Source organism: Hyla sarda, chromosome 6 (assembly GCF_029499605.1).
Source record: "Hyla sarda isolate aHylSar1 chromosome 6, aHylSar1.hap1, whole genome shotgun sequence".
NCBI lineage: Eukaryota > Metazoa > Chordata > Amphibia > Anura > Hylidae > Hyla > Hyla sarda.
The window spans coordinates 32654246-32675745 of NC_079194.1; the positions used below are offsets into that span (position 1 = coordinate 32654246).

General features: G+C 42.5%; 1 protein-coding gene across 1 annotated transcript in view; it reads left to right on the top strand.

Moving 5' to 3' along the window:
* Positions 1–2808: 2808 nt before the first annotated feature.
* Positions 2809–21500, top strand: part of CRB1 (crumbs cell polarity complex component 1) — a 211066-nt gene continuing 192374 nt past the window's right edge. Inside the window, exon 1 of the mRNA XM_056523446.1 lies at positions 2809–2963. The gene's annotated coding sequence lies outside the window, so the exon portion shown is untranslated. The remainder of the gene's footprint in view (positions 2964–21500) is intronic.

Genomic DNA, 21500 nt, shown 5'->3' on the forward strand with positions numbered 1-21500 from the left:
TGCACCAAGCGTTTGGAACTAAATTTCCCGAACTCTGGGGAGTGGAGTACCCCTTTCAGTCTTAAATTTGCCGTCAGTCAGACCACGGACTAAAGTAAACTTGTAAACTGTGCGGTCATTCTAGTCTATTCTTTTACATTTTGAAAAAGGGATTCCTGCAGTTAAAAAACTGTTATTAGGGATGCTAAATGTTCCTAATCTCTGTACCTGTGATATGATTGTGTTATATAAAAAGCTATCCATAGACGATATACTTATAAAAAAAACACATATATCTTCATGTATAAGGTAAAGACTGTGACATCTCTGCAGATCTAGATTTTACATCTATCCTGATTGTTATCAGTAATTAATATAAATATTAATTACCTGTCTCGTGGTTCCTTTATTGCAGCTGACGGGGGTATGTGTCAGGTATACCTTCTTACACGACATCAGTCACCTGTTAAAAAGACACAACTATGATAACATGTTCCTGATACATGCTACAGACGCTAATATATATAACACTCTAGGGCCAGAACTATTTATCTCAGTCATTTTGAAATATTATTTATTTATTCATACATTTTAAGGGATATATATCTTATTTTTATTTTTGTGGGAAGGAGGGCAGGATTAAAATATTAGGTTTAAATGCTGGGTGCCGGCTTCGGGGATCACCCAGCCCCCTCATGACGTCACACTCCATCCCCCTCCATGGAAGTTTATGGGAGTGGGTGTGATCTTCATCACACCTCCTCCCATTGACTTGCATTAAGGGGGCATGGAGTGACATAACAAGGGGGGAGACCCCCGAAGTCCGCACCAAGCGTTTGGAACTAAATTTCCCGAATGCTGGGGACTCCTGCAGATAAATAATAGATATTAGGGATCATATATGTTCCTAATCTCTGTATCTGAGATATGATTGTGTTATATAAAAAGCTATCCATAGACGGTATACTTATAAACAACACATATATCTTCATGTAAAAGGTAGAGACTGTGACATCTCTGCAGGTCTAGATTTTGCATCTAGCCTGATTTTGAAACCATTATAATGGCTAAACCTAATAGATAATATAAACATAAATTCTTGTTTTATGTTATAAGAGGAGGTGTGTGTCTCTGTTGGAAATGTCCTGTTAAAAGTTCAAAGATCTCTCATATTAATTTCCTATAACCCCTGTTAGTATGTCACATACAATAATCATATTTAGACATTTACCGTATATACTCGAGTATAAGCCGACCCGAGTATAAGCCGAGACCCCTAATTTCAACCCAAAATCCCAGGAAAAGTTATTGACTCGAGTATAAGCCTAGGGTGGGAAATACCTCATCCCCCCCTGTCATCATCCAGACCCGTCATTAACATCCTCATCATCATCCCCTTGTCATCATCCCACACATCCCCCCTTCATCATCCCCTTATCATCCCACACATCCCCCCTTCATCATCCCCTTGTCATCATCCCACACATCCCCCCTTCATCATCCCCTTATCATCCTACACATCCCCCCTTCATCATCCCCTTATCATCCCACACATCCCCCCTTCATCATCCCCTTATCATCCCGCACATCCCCCCTTCATCATCCCCTTATCATCCCACACATCCCCACACATCCCCCCTTCATCATCCCCTTGTAATGATCCCACACCCCCCCTTCATCATCCCCACCCCCCTTCACCATCCTCTTCTCATCATTCGCCCTCAGTGGTCTTCAACCTGCGGACCTCCAGAGGTTTCAAAACTACAACTCCCAGCAAGCCCGGGCAGCCATCGGCTGTCCGGGCTTGCTGGGAGTTGTAGTTTTGAAACCTCCGGAGGTCCGCAGGTTGAAGACCACTGCGGCCTTCAACATCATCCAGCCCCCTCTCACCCCCTTTAGTTCTGAGTACTCACCTCCGCTCGGCGCTGGTCCGGTCCTGCAGGACTGTCCGGAGAGGAGGTGGTCCGGGCTGCTATCTTCACCGGGGGCGCCTCTTCTCCGCGCTTCCGGCCCGGAATAGAGGCGTTGCCTTGACAATGACGCAGAAGTACGTTGGCAATGAACGCACCTCTGCGTCGTTGTCACGGCAACGTGACTATTCTGAGGCCGGGCCCGAAGCGCTTAGAAGAGGCCTCCCCGGTGAAGATAGCAGCCCGGAAACACTATCCCACCGGACCACCTCCTCACCGGACAGTCCTGCAAGACCGGACCAGCGCCGAGCGGAGGTGAGTACTCAGAACTAAAGGGGGTGAGAGGGGGCTGGATGATGTTGAAGGCCGCAGTGGTCTTCAACCTGCGGACCTCCGGAGGTTTCAAAACTACAACTCCCAGCAAGCCCGGACAGCCGATGGCTGCCCGGGCTTGCTGGGAGATGTAGTTTTGTAACCTCTGGAAGTCCGCAGGTTGAAGACCACTGCGAGTGGGGGAGTTCACTCGAGTATAAGCCGAGGGGGGTGTTTTCAGCACGAAAAATCGTGCTGAAAAACTCGGCTTATACTCGAGTATATACGGTAAGTGTTTTTGCCTTTACATGTATGCAACACTACCAATATGAATGTACAATATCAATATATAATACTTCCACCCCAACTCTTTGTGTAATAGAATTGAATAGACAGTATATACTTGATCACCTGTAAACATCAGCAAAATGTATAGTTAAATATTTAGATAGGAAACATTTATATTAATATTTTGACATTATATTTAATATATCTAGTCATCATTTGCAAGTCTAGAACTCAGATTTATTCTGATCAATATTTAGGATTTTTACCTCTTCTGTGTCATTTTTTCCTCTTCCTCATCTCATGTTTGTGTGCGCTTCCTTTTTTATGTTGGGAGTTGCACTTATGCAACAGCAGGAGGCACAAAGGCCTCACCTCCTGCTGCTGCCACCGCCAGCCAGGATCCTGCCGCTGATCATGTTACCGCCGCTGAGGCTGATCATGATGTTGCCGCTGCCGACCATGTTGTCGCCACAGGTACCCCTATCAGTTCCCAACGTGCACACACTCTGTCCTCCGGCAAGACGGGTTCCAACCAGCAGGAGCAGTGAATGTTCGGCCTGTCCTGGCTAACCAATCACAGCGATCGTCAAGTGGCACCAGTGCCACCTCACTCTTGCTGCTTAGGGGTGATTGGTGCTGTCTTGGTCCCTTATTTTCCATGTCATCGGGTCACCAGAGACCAGAAATGACTGGCAATTCACAGCGATCTACAACAAGGGGTGGGGGGGGGGGGGGTCTCAGGACCCTCCTTAGCAATATGCCAGGACACTGCCCCATAATTGTACAGCTCTGTGCGCTAAGATGCGCTTGGCAGCACTGTACATTTATGGCATATGTCCTTAAGGGGTTAAAGCGTTACTGTCATTAGTAAATAAAAATAAATGCTTAAATCAGTGTAGTAATGTGCCCTAAGACTTGTATGCATAAAAAATGCATGTGTTAATATGTAAAATACCTTTTGATCTATATATTCCTGTAATGAGTTTTTATGATTTCCTCTCATAGGCTGGGGGTGTTTCCCCTGTAGTATAATGAACCCCTCCCCTTCCCCTGTCATGAGGTCTGCACAAACATTTTTACACTTGTACAGGTTTCTGTCTAAATGCATGCTCTATATAACTATAATGCAGCCATACATGCTCTATATACTAGTTTAGGACCTTGTATTGCTTGTCACTGTACATGTAAATGCTTCTCCTGAAGAGGCTGCAAGCTGTCTGGATCTCACAGGTGTTCTCCTCACACAGTTGAAAGCTGCAATGATACACTGCACTGATTGAACAGAGGAGAGATAGAACCACACCCCCATTCCCCCTCCCTTCAGAATTTCAGTCCCTTTCTTGTCAGGACCAAAGAGCCCTAGATACCAGGGGTTGTTATCAAAATTTTAAAAGACAGAGACCCCTTGTGGCCATGTTTTTAAACATTTATTTCACCTCTTTAGCAATAAATTTTTTTAAGGAAGTATATTGGGAAAATGCTTAGTTTTTAATGAAGTATTAAATGGTAATAACAGTAACACTGTATTAAAGAAAAAAAAAAACAAAGGTCTATATTAACCCCTTAAGGACCAGGCCAATTTTCACTGTAGGACCAGAACGTATTTTGCAGGTCTGACCACTGTCACTTTAAGCATTAATAACTCTGGGATGGTTTTACCTTTCGTTCTAATTCCGATATTGTTTTTCTGTGACATATTCTACTTTATGTTAGTGGTAAAATTTTGTTGATACTTGCATCATTTCTTGGTGAAATATTCCAAAATTTGAAGCTCTCTGCTTGTAAGGAAAATAGACATTCCAAATAAATTATATTTTGATTCACATATACAATATGTCTACTTTATGTTTGCATCATAAAGTTGACATGTTTTAACTTTTGGAAGACATCAGAGGGCTTCTAAGTTCAGCAGCAATTTTCCAATTTTTCACAAAATTTTCAAAATCGGAATTTTTCATGGACCAGTTCAGGTTTGCAGTGCATTTGAAGGGCCTTCCTATAAGAAATACCCCACAACTGACCCCATTATAAAAACTGCACCCCTCAAAGTATTCAAAATGACATTCAGTAAGCATGTTAAACCTTTAGGTGTTTCACAGGAACAACAGCAAAATAAAGAAGAAAATTCTGAATCTTCATTTTATACACTCGCATGTTCTTGTAGACCCAGTTTTTGAATTTTTACAAGAGGTAAAAGGAGACAAATCCTCTCAAAATTTGTAACCCAATTTTTTCGAGTAAGGAAATACCTCATATGTGTATGTCAAGTGTTCGGCGGGCGCTGTAGAGGGCTCAGAAGGGAAGGAGGATTTTGGGGAGTGAGTTTTTCTGAAATGGTTTTTTGGGGCATGTCACATTTAGGAAGCCCCTATGGTGCCAGAACAGCAGAAAAAACCCCACATGGCATACCATTTTGGAAACTACACCCCTTAAGGCACGTAACAAGGGGTCCAATGAGCCATAACACCCCACAGGTGTTTGATGACTTTTCATTAAAGTCGGATGTTTAAATGAAAAAACATTTTTTTTCACTAAAGTGCAGTTTTTTTCTCCAAATGTACCATTTTTATAAAGGGTAATTGGAGAAAATGCCCCCCAAAATTTGTTACCCATCTCTTCTGAGTATGCAAACACCCCATGTTAGGACGTAAAATGCTCTCCGGGCGAACTACAATGCTCAGGAGCGAAGGAGTCACATTTGGCTTTTTGAAAGCAAATTTTGCTGATGGTTTTTGGGGGGCATGTCGCATTTAGGAAGCCCCTATGGTGCCAAAACAGCAAAAAAAAAAAAAACACATGGCATACTATTTTGAAAACTATACCCCTCTAAGAACGTAACAAGGGGTACAGTGAGCCTTAACACTTCACAGGTATTTCTCGACTTTTTGTTAAAGTTGGATGTGTAAATGAGAAAAAAAATTGTTTTCACTAAAATGCTGTTTTTTCCCCAAATTTTACATTTTTACATGGGGTAATAGGAGAAAATTACCCCCAAAATGTGTAACCCCATTTCTTCTGAGTATGGAAATACCCCATGTGTGGACGTCAAGTGCTCTGCTGGCGCACTACAATGCTCAGAAGAGGAGAAGCGCCATTGAGCTTTTGGAAAGGGAATTTTTTTGGAATGGAAGTCAGGGGCCATGTGCGTTTACAAAGCCCCCCGTGGTGCCAGAACAGTGGACCCGACCACATGTGACCCCATTTTGGAAACTACACCCCTCACAGAATTTAATAAGGGGTGCAGTGAGTATTTACACTCCACTGGCGTTTGACAGATCTTTGGAACAGTGGGCTGGGCAAATGCAAAATTACATTTTTCATTTTCATGGACCACTGTTCCAGAAAACTGTCAGACACCTGTGGGGCATATATGCTCACTGTACCTTATTACATTACGTGAGGGGTGGAGTTTTTCCAAAATGGGGTCACATGTGGGAGGGGTCCATTCTTCTGGCACTATGGGTGCTTTGTAAACACACATGGCCTTCAATTCCGGACAAATTTTCTCTTCAAAATCCCAATGGCGCTCCTTCTCTTCTGAGCATTGTAGTTCACCCACAGGGCACTTTACATCCACATATGGGGTATTTATATACTCAGAAGAAATGGGGTTACACATTTTTTTTCTTCCTATTTTCCCTTGTGAAACTGAAAAATTTAGGCTAACACCAACATTTTAGTGAAATTTTTTATTTTTTTTATTTTCCCATCCACCTTTAATGAAAATTCGTCAAACACCTGTGGGGTGTTAAGGCTCACTATACCACTTGTTACATTCCGTGAGGGGTGTAGTTTCCAAAATGGGGTCACATGTGGGTATTTATTTTTTGCGTTTATGTCAGAACCGCTGTAAAATCAGCCTCCTCTGTGCAAATCACCCATTTAGGCCTCAAATGTACATAGTGCGCTCTCACTCCTGAGCCTTGTTATGCGCCCGCAGAGCATTTTACGCCCCACATATGGGGTATTTCTGTACTCAGGAGAAATTGCGTTACAGATTTTGGGGGTCTTTTTTTCCTTTTACCTCTTGTGAAAATAAAAAGTAAAGGGCAACACCAGCATGTTAGTGTAAACATTTCCTTTTCATACGGGGTAAAAGGAGAAAAAGCCCCCCAAAATTTGTAGTGTAATTTCTCCCGAGTATAGATATACCCCATATGTGGCACTAAACTGTTTCCTTGAAATACGACAGGGCTCCAAAGTGAGAGAGCGCCATGCGCATTTGAGGACTAAATTAGGGATTGCATAGGGGTGGACATAGGTGTTTTCTACGCCAGTTATTCCCAAACAGGGTGCCTCCAGCTGTTGCTAAACTCCCAGCATGCCTGGACAGTCAGTGGCTGTCCGAAATGCTGGGAGTTGTTGTTTTGCAACAGCTGGAGGCTCCGTTATGGGAACACTGCTGTACAATACGTTTTTCATTTTTATTGGGGGGACAGAGTAAGGGGGTGTATATGTAGTGTTTTACCCTTTTTTATGTGTTAGTGTAGTGTAGTGTTTTTAGGGTACATTCACACTGGCGTGTTACAGTAAGCTTACCGCTAGGAGTTTGTGCTGCGGCGAAAAATTTGCCGCAGCTCATACTTGAAGCAGGAAATTTAATGTAAACCCGTCCGTGTGAATGTACCCTGTACATTCACATGGGGGGGGGGGGGGGCAAACCTCCAGCTGTTTCAAAACTACAACTCCCAGCATATACTGACAGACCATGCATGCTGGGAGATGTAGTTATGCAACAGCTGGAGGTACGCAACTACAACTCCTAGCATGCTGGGACAGTTGTTTGGGCGAGCTGGGATTTGCAGTTTTGCAACATCTGGAGGTCTACAGTTTAGACACCACTGCACAGTGATTTCCAAACTGTGGACCTCCAGATGTTGCAAAACTACAAATTCCAGCACTGTGTTGTGGTCTCAAAATGTAGCCCTCTAGATGTAAGCAACTTACCGGCTTCCGTCGGATCCAGGGAGCCAGCCGTACGACATGCCGCCTGCGATCGTCGCCCGCAGGGTAAATGGATCTTCGGCGCCGGTCCCCTTCGTTTCCCTGTCCTGCCCCGCCTATTGTGGGTGGGCAGAACAGGGAAAATGAAAGTTAACCCCCCCCCCGCCCCCGATCTGTTATTGGACGTCGCCTCTAGATGCCCAATAGCAGGGATAGGAGGGGTGGCACCCCTGCCACCTCACTCCTATCCCTTCAGGGGGATCGTGGGTGTCTTGGACAACCGCGATCCCCCTTATTTTCCGGGTCACCATAAACCCGTAATGACCCCGAATCGCGCAAATGGCAAGTGTGAATTCACTTGCGATTTGCACCGATCGCCCACATGGGTGGTCTGATGACCCCCCTGGACATTTTTGCGGGGTGCCTGCTGATCGATATCAGCAGTCACCCCGGTCCGGTCCCCGCCCGGCGTCTGGGACCAAAATTCTCACGTGCGTACAGGTACGCCCTTGGTCCTTAAGTACCAGGGAGTAAAGGCGTACCTGTATGCCCTTGGTCCTTAACAGGTTAATGCATTATGTGAAATTTTACATATTTAAATGCACCAGGATTACAATATTATTTGAGAGATGTAAGATTACTAATCCTCCATGTACTCACATTGTTTTGATAACTGTTGCCCTTGGTTATGACCCATTATGGCGGGGTAACACAAGCTCAGTTCAGCTGCAGTCTCCTGAAGTTAATGGCAGTTTGTCTCCACTGTGCTTATAAGCAAGGAGGATTGTGGGAAAGTGTGTGCTCTGTTGCCTGGCAACATTAGGGTTAGAGCAGTGGTGTCCAAACTGCGACCCTCTAGATCAGTGGTATTCAACCTGTGGTTCTCCAGATGTTGCAAAACTACAACTCCCAGCATGCCCGGGCAGCCAACTGCTGTTGGCTGTCCGGGCATGCTGGGAGTTGTAGTTTTGCAACATCTGGAGGTCCTCAAGTTGAAGACCACTGCTCTAGATGTTGCAAAACTACAACTCCTATCATGCCTGGACATGCCTGAACAACTATTGGTTGCAGCTATCGTCAGTTGGCTGCAACCAATGGCTGTCTGGGCATGCTGGGAGTTGAAGTTTTGCAACATCTGGAGGACTGCAGTTTGGATACCACTGGGTTAGAGCTCAGAGAGGAAACTCGGTGATCAAACCCAGGGATATAAGTTATTTTCCTTAAAAACAGCACATTTATAAACCCCTCCCCCCCTTTTTTTTGTTTTTTTTACATTTGTACCCCTTTGATTATATGTGTGGGGCACACATCTGATTTTACCAAATTTGCTTTGTGGGACAATCCTGTTAAGGAAAATTCAATGTATGCATTTCTTTTTATGATTCAGTATTAAAAGTCAAACATGAAATCCAGCATTATAATAGTTAAATATACATTATTTCAACCTAATTTTTTTTAACGTTATAACAGGAGGTCATGTTAAAGGTTACAGATCTCTTATATCACTTCCCTGTCACCCCCATTAGTAGGTCACATACACTGAACATATAGGTGTGTTTTAGACAGTTAGGTGCTTCCCTTTCTATTTACCGAAAACTATACATATAGGGGAGACTTATCAAAACCAGTGCAGAGAAAAAATTGACTAGTTGCCCATAGCAACCAAATAACTTATTTTTCAGAGGTCTTGTTGAAAATGATAAAAGCTGATCTGATTGGTTGCTATGGGCAACGGGTCAACGTTATGGGGGAGATTTATTAAAACCTGTCTAGAGGAAAAGTTGCTGAGTTGCCCATAGCAACCAACCAGATTTCTTCTTTCATTTTTAAAAAGGCCTCTACATAATAAAAGAAGTGATCTGATTGGTTGCTATGGGCAACTCAGCAACTTTTCCTCTGCACAGGTTTTGATGAATCTTCCCCTTTGTCTCCACTGGTTTTGATAAATCTCCCCCTTTGTGTAATAGAATTGAATAGACAGTATATACTTGGTCATTTGTGAACATCAGCAAAGTGTATAGTTAAATAATTAGATTTAATACAATTTACATTATTATTTTGACACCTCATATGTAATAGATCTAGACATCATTTGCAAGTCTAGAACTCTAGATGTATTGTGATCAATATTTAGGATTTATTTACCTCTCCTGTGTCATCTTATCCTCTTCCTCATCTTCTGCTCTTTGTCTGCGCTCCCTCTGATCGCTAATGCCTGAACTGTACTAGTGGCTGGTAGAGATAGCTCCAAACACTTGATGATGTCACATGTGTGATGTCATAAGGGAAGGTTATCAAAGAAAGCCGGTAAGGCCACTATATGATTTTATAGTGTTATTTTTAATGGGGCCTGTCAGGCTTCCTTTGTGATATCTAACATTTTACCAGGCAAAATATTAAAGAAGGTTGTGCAATATATAAAAAAAAATCCCCATTATGTGAAAAATAAAAATTATCTTAGAAGGCGAAGAGGAAGAAGAAAAAAAAGAAAAGAAATGAAAAGCAATGAATTGGGAAGGGTTTAACCCCTTCCCGACCTATGACATACCTGTACGTCATGGGTGGCAAGGTGTTCCCGACCCATGACATACAGGTACGTCATGAACATTTTTGCCGCTACTTGCAGCATCCCGCAGCGCCCGGTAAGATGGTGGCTATCACTGATAGCCAGCCATCTTACCATGCGACCACGGGGAGTTTCATCCCCCACCCCCCCCCCCCCAGCGATCTCCGCTATCAGCTAGTCAAATCTGACTAGCTGATAGCAGCGTTTCGCTATCAGAATACTTAGCAGCGCGGTGTGTGAGTCCCGATCACGGGGATCGGGACACACACCGCTCTGCTAAGTGTCCCTTACCCGTCCGCCGGCGTCACTTACCCGGCCATGCGGTGTTCCGAGCGGTCCAGGTGAGAGCGGCGTCCTCCAGGCGGTCCCGGCGGCGCTGCGTCCCGGAGGTGAGTTTCCAGCAGCAGTGCGGCATCTTCATTGGCAGCAGTGAGATCGCCGTAAAGCGATCTCACTGCTGCCTCTGGGAGTTTCAAAACTGCAACTCCCAGCATGCCCAGACAGCCTTTGGCTTTCTGGGCATGCTGGGAGTTGTAGTTTTGCAACATCTGGAGGTCCACAGTTTGGAGACCACTGTATAATGGTCTCCAATCTGTGCTCTTCCAGATGTTGCAAAACTACAACTCCCAGCATGCTCAGTCTGTCCAGGCATGCTGGGAGTTGTAGTTCTCTAACATCTGAAAGAGCACAGATTGGAGACCATTATACAGTGGTCTCCAAACTGTGGACCTCCAGATGTTGCAAAACTACAACTCCCAGCATGCCCAGACTGCCCAAGCATGCAGGAAGTTGTAGTTCGGCAACATCTGATCCTTCAGATACAGTATTGCCGAACTACAACTTCCAGCATGCCTGGAGGCACACTAGTTGGGAAACATTGTCTGTTTCCTATCTCAGTGCCTCCAGCTGTTGCAATTGTTGCAAAACTATAACTCACAGCATGCACTGACAGACCATGCATGCTGGGAGTTAAAGTTTTGCAACAGCTGGAGGCACACTGGTTTGGAAACACTAAGTTTGGTTGCAAAACACTTGAAAGTTTATTACTTAACTTAGTGTTTCCAAACCAGTGTGCCTCCAGCTGTTGCAAAACTACAACTCCCAGCATGCACGGACAGCAAAAGGGCATGCTCGGAGTTTGCAACAGCTGGATGTTTGCCCCCTCCCCCCAATGTGAATGTACAGGGTACACTCACATGGGCGGAGGTTTACAGTGAGTGCTGCAAGTTTGAGATGGCGCAAATTTTGCGCAGCAGCTCAAACTCCCAGCGGCAAACTTGCTATGAACCTCTGCCCATGTGACTGTACCCTAAAAACACTACACTACACTAACACTAACCTAAAATAAAAAGTAAAAAACACTACATATACACATATCCCTACACAGCCCCCCCTCCCCAAAAAAATGAAAAACGTCTGGTACGCTACTGTTTCCAAAACGGAGCCTCCAGCTGTTGCAAAATAATAACTCCCAGTATTGCTGGACAGCCATTGACTGTCCAGGCATGCTGGGAGTTTTGCAACAGCTGGAGGCACCCTGTTTGGGAATCACTGGCGTAGAATACCCCTATGCAAATCCCTAATTCAGGCCTCAAATGCGCATGGCGCTCTCACACTTTGGAGCCCTGTCGTATTTCAGGGCAACAGTTTTGGGACACATATGGGGTATCGCCGTACTCGGGAGAAATTGCCTTACAAATTTTGGGGGGCCTTTTCTTCTTTAACCCCTTATGAAAAGGTGAAGTTGGGGTCTACACCAGCATGTTAGTGTAAAAAAATAAATTTTTTACACTGACATGCTGGTGTTGCCCTATACTTTTCATTTTCACAAGAGGTAAAAGGGAAAAAAGACCCTCTAAATTTGTAATGCAATTTCTCCCAAGTACGGAGATACCCCATAAGTGGGCGCAAAGTGCTCTGGGGGCGCACAACAAGGCCCAGAAGGGAGAGTGCACCATGTACATTTGAGGCGATTTTCACAGGGGTGGCTGATTGTTACAGCAGTTCTGACAAACGCAAAACAATAAATATCCATATGTGACCCCATTTTGGAAACTAAACCCCTCACGGAATGTAATAAGGGGTGCAGTGAGCATTTACACCCCACTGGTGTATGACTGATTTTTGGAACAGTGGTCTGTGAAAATTAAAAATAAAATGTTTAATTTGCACAGTCCACTGTTTCAAATATCTGTCAAACGCCAGTGGGGTGTAAATGCTCACTGCACCCCTTATTAAATTCCATGAGGGGTATAGTTTCCAAAATGGGGTCACATGTTGGGGGTTTCCACTGTTCTGGCACCATAGGGGCTTCCTAAATGGGACATGCCCCCCAAAAACCCTTTCAGAAAAACTCACTCTCCAAAATCCCATTGTCGCTCCTTCCCTTCTGAGCCCTCTACTGCGCCCGCCGAACACTTTACATACGCATATGAGGTATTTCCTTACTCAAGAGAAATTGGGTTACAAATTTTAGGGTGATTTCTCTCCTTTTACCCCTTGTAAAAATTCAAAAATTGGGTCTACAAGAACATGCGAGTGTAAAAAATGAAGATATAGAATTTTCTCCTTCACTTTGCTGCTATTCCTGTGAAACACCTAAAGGGTTAAAACACTTACTGAATGTCATTTTGAATACATTGGGGGGTGCAGTTTTTATAATGGGGTCATTTATGGGGAATTTCTAATATAAATACCCTTAAAATCCACTTCCAACCTGAACTGGGCCCTGAAAAATTACGATTTTGAAAATCTTGAGAAAAATTGGAAAATTGCTGCAGAACTTTGAAGCCCTCTGGTGTCTTCCAAAAGTAAAAACTTGTCAATTTTTTTTATGCAAACACAAAGTAGACATATTGTATATGTGAATCAATATGTAATTTATTTGGAATATCCATTTTCCTTTCAAGCAGAGACTTTCAAAGTTAGAAAAATGCTAAATTTTCAAAATTTTCATGAAGTTCTTAGATTTTTTACCAAGAAAGGATGCAAATATCAGTGAAATTTTACCAATAATATAAAGTAGAATATGTCACGAAAAAACAATCTCGGAATCAGAATGATAAGTGAAAGCATTCCAAAGTTATTAATGTTTAAAGTGACAGTGGTCAGATTTTCAAAAAATGCCCAGGTCCTGAAGGTGAAAATGGGCTGGGTCATGAAGGGGTTAATAGGGTCTGTCACATTTCTGATACACAGGGCTGTATTTGCAACCAGGAACCTGGGGGAGACAGCATAAGAAAAATGATAAATTCTTATGATGTAGCTGCTGCCGCCATGATGTGTCCTACAGGAAAATAATGAACCTTAGTTAAATCCAAATGAGTCAGAACAGCCGCTCATTACATTGTGGATTTGTGACTGATTTCACCATTTTCTGTGTATAGGATGAGAGATCCAAAGTGAATCTGAAACAGAATCCGCAAGTAATGCATGCAGTTTTGCTGCATATTTGTGACAGATCTGCATTATAAAATAGGGTTTGAGGTGGACATACATCAGCGGAAATCTGCTGCCAAAAATTTGGTACAGAGAGCCTCCCCCTTTCAAACTCAAAGCACGAAATATGGGTTGATTTTCTGGGCATGCTGGGAGTTGAAGTTTTCCAACGTTTGAAGGGCCACAGCTTGGAGACCATTGTACAGTGGTCTCTGTACTGTGACCTTCCATATGGTCTGTCCGGGCCAATCGGGTCTCTGGTGTCCCGAAAAAAAAAGTGTAACAGGTGCTGTCCGACACAGCACCAATCACCCTTGGCCACCAGTAGCGAGGTAGCAAAACTACAACTCTCAGCATGCCTTTTGACTTTCCATGCATGCTGGGAGTTGTAGTTATGCAACAGCTAGAGCACATGGATGGGTTTGCAGTTAGTTTCCTGCTCTGAGTTTGAGCTTTGGTAAATCTGCCATGGCTCAAACTTGTAGTGAGAAACCTGTTGTAAACCCGACCATGTATGTATAGTAAAAACACAATGCACGACACTACACTAACACAAAATAGTCCGAACTCTACATATATACACCCTGGTAGTCCGAACTATTAATGTGGTGTCTGGTAGGGAAGGGCAGATGTTGTTAACTCTTAGGGCAGATGGTATTAAGCCTTTGTGTTCGTGATGCCAGGGCGTAGTTATCCTATACACCACCCGAGGTATGGCCGATGATTCCTGGGCCAGGTGCAGGGCAAATAATCACTCCGATGCAAGGTTACGAAACAACGGCTTTTTACTGAGGCAGACAAAGTGATAAAGTCTGTACAGCTTAGTTTAAGCCCAAGGAGATGCACAGTGAATTTTAGGAAGCTTATGAGCTTGCTGGGACTTGTAGTGGACTTGGACTGACTTGTGCAACCCACCTTGACTTTGGTAAATGACACTTGACTATCTTGACTAGACTTCTTCCCTGTATTTGTACTTACCGCCAGGAAAGTAAATGACACTTGACTATCTTGACTAGACTTCTTCCCTGTATTTGTACTTACCGCCAGGTTTTGACTTTCACCTGCAGGTGTTAACTTATAGTTGATGCGTGGCTGCAGTACTAGGCCTAGGGCCTCCCTCACTATAGGTGATAAAATAGTCCTGATGAGTGTGGGGCCAGGGGACATGGACTGAGTCCGCCTGATAGGACTGACATGGGTACGGAATGGCACATTCTGTACTGGGCCACCACATTAAAATTTAAGGTTAGCTAAACTGCACACAAGTACAAGTAAAAAATACCAAAGTCCAAAATTGTGCATTTTTGGTCACTTCATATACCATAAAAGCATTGATAAAAAGCGATCAAAAAGTCCCATCAAAAACTATAATTATTATAAATATTAATTACCTGTCTCGTGGTTCCTTTATTGCAGCTGAGGGGGGTATGTGTCAGGTATACCTTCTCACTGGGCATCAGTCACCTGTAAAAAAGACACAACTATGATAACATGTTCCTTATACGTGCTACAGATGCTAATATATGTAACACTCTAGGGCCAGAACTATTTATCTCAGTCATTTTGAAATATTATTATTTATTAACCCCTTCAGGACGGAGCCCATTTTGGCCTTAAGGACCGGAGCGTTTTTTGCACATCTGACCACTGTCACTTTAAACATTAATAACTCTGGGATGCTTTTAGTTATCATTCTGATTCCGAGATCGTTTTTTCGTGACATATTCTACTTAAACATAGTAGTAAATTTTTGTCGACACTTGCATCCTTTCTTGGTAAAAAATCCGTAAATTTGATGAAAAATTTTAAAATTTTGCATTTTTCTAACTTTGAAGCTTTCTGCTTGTAAGGAAAATGGATATTACGAATACATTTTTTTTGGTTCACATAAACAATATGTCTACTTTATGTTTGCATCATAAAATTGATGTGTTTTTACTTTTGGAAGACACCAGAGGGCTTCAACGGTCAGCAGCAATTTTCCGATTTTTCACAAAATTTTCAAACTCAGCATTTTTCAGGGACCAGTTCAGGTTTGAAGTGGATTTGAAGAGTCTTCATATTAGAAATACCCCATAAATGACCCCATTATAAAAACTACAACCCCAAAGTATTCAAAATGACATTCAGTAAGTGTTTTAACCCTTTAGGTGTTTCACAGGAATAGCAGCAAAGTGAAGGAGAAAATTCACAATCTTCATTTTTTACACTCACATGTTCTTGTAGACCCAATTTTTGAATTTTTACAAGGGGTAAAAGGACAAATTTTTTACTTGTTTTTGTAGCCCAATTTCTCTCGAGTAAGGACATACCTCATATGTCTATGTAAAGTGTTCGGCGGGCGCAGTAGAGGGCTCAGAAGCGAAGGAGCGACAAGGGGATTTTGGAGAGTACGTTTTTCTGAAATGGTTTTTGGGGGGTATGTTGCATTTAGGAAGCCCTTATGGTGCCAGAACAGCAAAAAAAGAAAACCACATGGCATACCATTTTGGAAACTAGACCCCTCGGGGAATGTAACATGGGATAAAGTGAACCTTAATACCACACAGGTGTTTCACGACTTTTGCAAATGTAAAAAAAATAAATAAAATTTTTTACCTAAAATGCTTGTTTTCCTAAAAAAATTTTATTTTTAAAAAGGGTAATAGCAGAAAATACCCCCCAAAATTTGAAGCCCAATTTCTTCTGATTCAGAAAACACCCCATATGGGATATATATCTTATTTCTATTTTTGTGGGAAGGAGGGCAGGATTAAAATATTGGGTTCAAACGATTGGTGCCGGCTTCGGGGATCACCCAGCCCCCTCGTGACGTCACACCCCATCCCCCTCCATGGAATTTTATGGGAGTGGGTGTGATCTTCATCACACCTCCACCCATTGACTTGCATTAAGGGGGCATGGAGTGACATAACGTGGGGTGGGCAACCCCCGAAGCCCGCACCAAGCGTTTGGAACAAAATTTCCCGAACTCTGGGGAGTGGAGTACCCCTTTCAGACTTAAATCTGCCGTCAGTCAGCCCACGGACTAAAGTAAACTTGTAAACTCTGCGGTCATTCTAGTCTATTCTTTTACACATTGAAAAAGGGATTCCTGCAGTTAAAAAACAGATATTAGGGATAATAAATGTTCCTAATCTCTGTACCTGAGATATAATTGTATTATATAAAAAGCTATCCATAGACGATATACTTATAAAAAACACATATATCTTCATGTATAAAGTAGAGACTGTGACATCTCTGCAGGTCTAGATTTTACATCTAGCCTGATTGTTATCAGTAATTAATATAAATATTAATTACCTGTCTCGTGGTTCCTTTATTGCAGCTGACGGGGTTATATGTCAGTCTCACCTTCTCACCGGGCATCAGTCACCTGTAAAAAAGACACAACTATGATAACATGTTCCTGATACATGCTACAGATGCTAATATAAATAACACTCTAGGGCCAGAACTATTTATGTCAGTCAATTGGAAATATTTTTTATTTATTCGTGCATTTTAAGGGATATATATCTTATTTTTATGGGAAGGAGGGTGGGATTAAAATATTAGGTTTAACTACTGGGTGACGGCTTCAGGGATCACCCAGCCCCCTCGTGACGTCACACCCCATTCCCCTCCATGGAAGTTTATGGGAGTGGGTGTGATCTTCATCACACCTCCACCCATTGACTTGCATTAAGGGGGCATGGAGTGACATAACGAGGGGGGGCGACCCCCGAAGCCCGCACCAAGCGTTTGGAGCTAAATTTCCCGAACTCTGGGGAGTGGAGTACCCCTTTCAGTCTTAAATCTGCCGTCAGTCAGCCCACAAACTCAAGTAAACTGGTAAACTCTGCGGTCATTCTAGTTTATTCTTTTACATATTGAATGATAACATGTTCCTGATACATGCTACAGATGCTAATATATATAACACTCTAGGCCCAGAACTATTTATCTCAGTCAATTGGAAATATTTTTTATTTATTCATGCATTTTAAGGGATATATATCTTATTTTTATGGGAAGAAGGGTGGGATTAAAATATTAGGTTTAAATACTGGGTGACGGCTTCGGGGATCACCCAGCCCCCTCGTGGCGTCACACCCCATCCGCCTCCATGGAAGTTTATGGGAGTGGGTGTGATCTTCATCACACCTCCACCCATTGACTTGCATTAAGGGGGCATGGAGTGACATAACGAGGGGGGGGCGACCCCTGAAGCCCGCACCAAGCGTTTGGAGCTAAATTTCCCGAACTCTAGGGAGTGGAGTACCCCTTTCAGTCTTAAATCTGCCGTCAGTCAGCCCACAAACTAAAGTAAACTTGTAAACTCTGCGGTCATTCTAGTCTATTCTTTTACATTTTGAAAAAGGGATTCCTGCGGTTAAAAAACAGATATAAGGGATGATAAATGTTACTAATCTCTGTACCTGAGATATAATTGTGTTATATAAAATGCTATCCATAGACGATATACTTATAAAAACACATATATCTTCATGTAAAGGGTAGAGACTGTGACATCTCTGCAGGTCTAGATTTTACTTCTAGCCTGATTGTTATCAGTAATTAATATAAATATTAATTACCTATCTCGTGGTTCCTTTAATGCAGCTGACGGGGGTATATGTCAGGTATACCTTCTCACTCGGCATCAGTCACCTGTAAAAAAGACACAACTATGATAACATGTTCCTGATACATGCTACAGATGCTAAAATATGTAACAATCAAGGGCCAGAACTATTTACCTCAGTCATTTTGAAATATTATTTATTTATTCATACATTTTAAGGGATATATATCTTATTTTTATTTTTGTGGGAAGGAGGGCAGGATTAAAATATTAGGTTTAAACGCTGGGTGCCTGCTTCGGGGATCACCCAGCCCCCTTGTGATGTCACACCCCATCCCCCTCCATGGAAGTTTATGGGAGTGGGTGTGATCTTCATCACACCTCCGCCCATTGACTTGCATTGAGGGGGCATGGAGTGACATAACGAGGGGGAGGGGCGACCCCCGAAGCCCGCACCAAGCGTTTGGAACAAAATTTCCCGAACGCTGGGGATTCCTGTAGATAAAAAACAGATATGAGGGATCATATATGTTCCTAATCTCTGTATCTGAGATATGATTGTGTTATATAAAAAGCTATCCATAGACGATATACTTATAAACAACACATATATGTTCATGTAAAAGGTAGAGACTGTGACATCTCTGCAGGTCTAGATTTTACATCTAGCCTGATTGTTATCAGTAATTAATATAAATATTAATTACCTGTCTCGTGGTTCCTTTATTGCAGCTGACGGGGGTATATGTCAGGTATAACTTCTCACTGGGCATCAGTCACCTGTAAAAAAGACACAACTATGATAACATGTTCCTGATACATGCTACAGACGCTAATATATGTAACACTCTAGGGCCAGAACTATTTACCTCAGTCATTTTAAAATATTATTAATTTATTCAAACATTTTAAGGGATATATATCTTATTTTTATTTTTGTGGGAAGGAGGGCAGGATTAAAATATTAGGTTTAAACGCTGGGTGTCGGCTTCGGGGATCACCCAGCCCCGTCGTGATGTCACACCCCATCCCCATCCTTGGAAGCTTATTGGAGTGGGTGTGATCTTCATCACACCTCCGCCCATTGACTTGCATTAAGGGGGCATGGAGTGGCATAACGAGGGGGAGGAGCGACCCCCGAAGCCCGCACCAAGCGTTTGGAACTAAATTTCCTGAACGCTGGGGATTCCTGCAGATAAAAAACAGATATTAGGGATAATAAATGTTCCTAATCTCTGTACCTGAGATATAATTGTGTTATATAAAAAGCTATCCATAGACGATATACTTATAAAAAACACATATATCTTCATGTATAAGATAGAGACTGTGACATCTCTGCAGGTCTAGATTGTACATCTAGCCTGATTGTTATCAGTAATTAATATAAATATTAAATACCTGTCTCGTGGTTCCTTTATTGCAGCTGATGGGGTTATATGTCAGACTCACCTTCTCACCGGGCATCAGTCACCTGTAAAAAAGACACAACTATGATAACATGTTCCTGATACATGCTACAGATGCTAATATATAAAACAATCTAGGGCCAGAACTATTTATCTCAGTCATTTTGAAATATTATTTATTTATTCATACATTTTAAGGGATATATATTTTATTTTTATGGGGAGGAGGGCAGGATCAAAATATTAGGTTTAAATGGTGCGTGGCGGCTTCGGGGATCACCCAGCCCCCTTGTGACGTCACACCCCATCCCCCTCCATGGAAGTATATGGGAGTGGGTGTGATCTTCATCATACCTCCTCCCATTGACTTGCATTAAGGGGGCATGGAGTGAATAAACAAGGGGGGGGGGGGGCGACCTCCGAAGCCCGCACAAAGCGTATGGAACTAAATTTCCGAAACGCTGGGGATTCCTGCAGATAAAAAACAGATATTAGGGATCATATATGTTCCTAATCTCTGTATCTGAGATATGATTGTGTTATATAAAAAGCTATTCATAGACGATATACTTATAAACAACACATATATCTTCATGTAAAAGGTAGAGACTGTGACATCTCTGCAGGTCTAGATTTTACTTCTAGCCTGATTGTTATCAGTAATTAATATAAATATTAATTACCTGTCTTGTGGTTCCTTTATTGCAGCTGACGGGGGTATGTGTCAGGTATACCTTCTCACTGGGCATCATTCACCTGTAAAAAAGACACAACTATGATAACATGTTCCTGATACATGCAACAGATCCTAATATATGTAACACTCTAAGGCCAGAACTATTTATCTCAGTCATTTTGAAATATTATTAATTTATTGATACATTGTAAGGGATATATATCTTATTTTTATTTTTGTGGGAAGGAGGGCAGGATTAAAAAATTGGGTTCCAACGCTTGGTGCCGGCTTCGGGGATCACCCAGCCCCCTCGTGACGTCACACCCCATCCCCCTCCATGGAAGTTTATGGGAGAAGGTGTGATCTTCATCACACCTCCACCCATTGACTTGCATTAAGGGGGCATGGAGTGACATAACGAGGGGGAGGGGCGATCCCCGGAGCCCGCACCAAGCGTTTGGAACAAAATTTCCTGAACTCTGGGGAGTTGAGTACCCCTTTCAGACTTAAATCTGCTGTCAGTCAGCCCACGAACTAAAGTAAACTTGTAAACTCTACGGTCATTCTAGTCTATTCTTTTACATATTGAAAAAGGGATTCCTGCAGCTAAAAAACAGATATTAGGGATAATAAATGTTCCTAATCTCTGTACCTGAGATATAATTGTGTTATATAAAAAGCTATCCATAGACGATATACTTATAAAAAACACATATATCTTCATGTATAAAGTAGAGACTGTGACATCTCTGCAGGTCTAGATTTTACATCTAGCCTGATTGTTATCAGTAATTAATATAAATATTAATTACCTGTCTCGTGGTTCCTTTATTGCAGCTGACGGGGTTATATGTCAGGCTCACCTTCTCACCGGGCATCAGTCACCTGTAAAAAAGACACAACTATGATAACATGTTCCTGATACATGCTACAGATGCTAATATAAATAACACTCTAGGGCCAGAACTATTTATCTCAGTCAATTGGAAATATTTTTTATTTATTCGTGCATTTTAAGGGATATATATCTTATTTTTATGGTAAGGAGGGTGGGATTAAAATATTAGGTTTAACTACTGGGTGACGGCTTCGGGGATCACCCAGCCCCCTCGTGACGTCACACCCCATTCCCCTCCATGGAAGTTTATGGGAGTGGGTGTGATCTTCATCACACCTCCACCCATTGACTTGCATTAAGGGGGCATGGAGTGACATAACGAGGGGGGGGCAACCCCCGAAGCCCGCACCAAGCGTTTGGAGCTAAATTTCCCGAACCCTGGGGAGTGGAGTACCCCTTTCAGTCTTAAATCTGCCGTCAGTCAGCCCACAAACTCAAGTAAACTTGTAAACTCTGCGGTCATTCTAGTTTATTCTTTTACATATTGAATGATAACATGTTCCTGATACA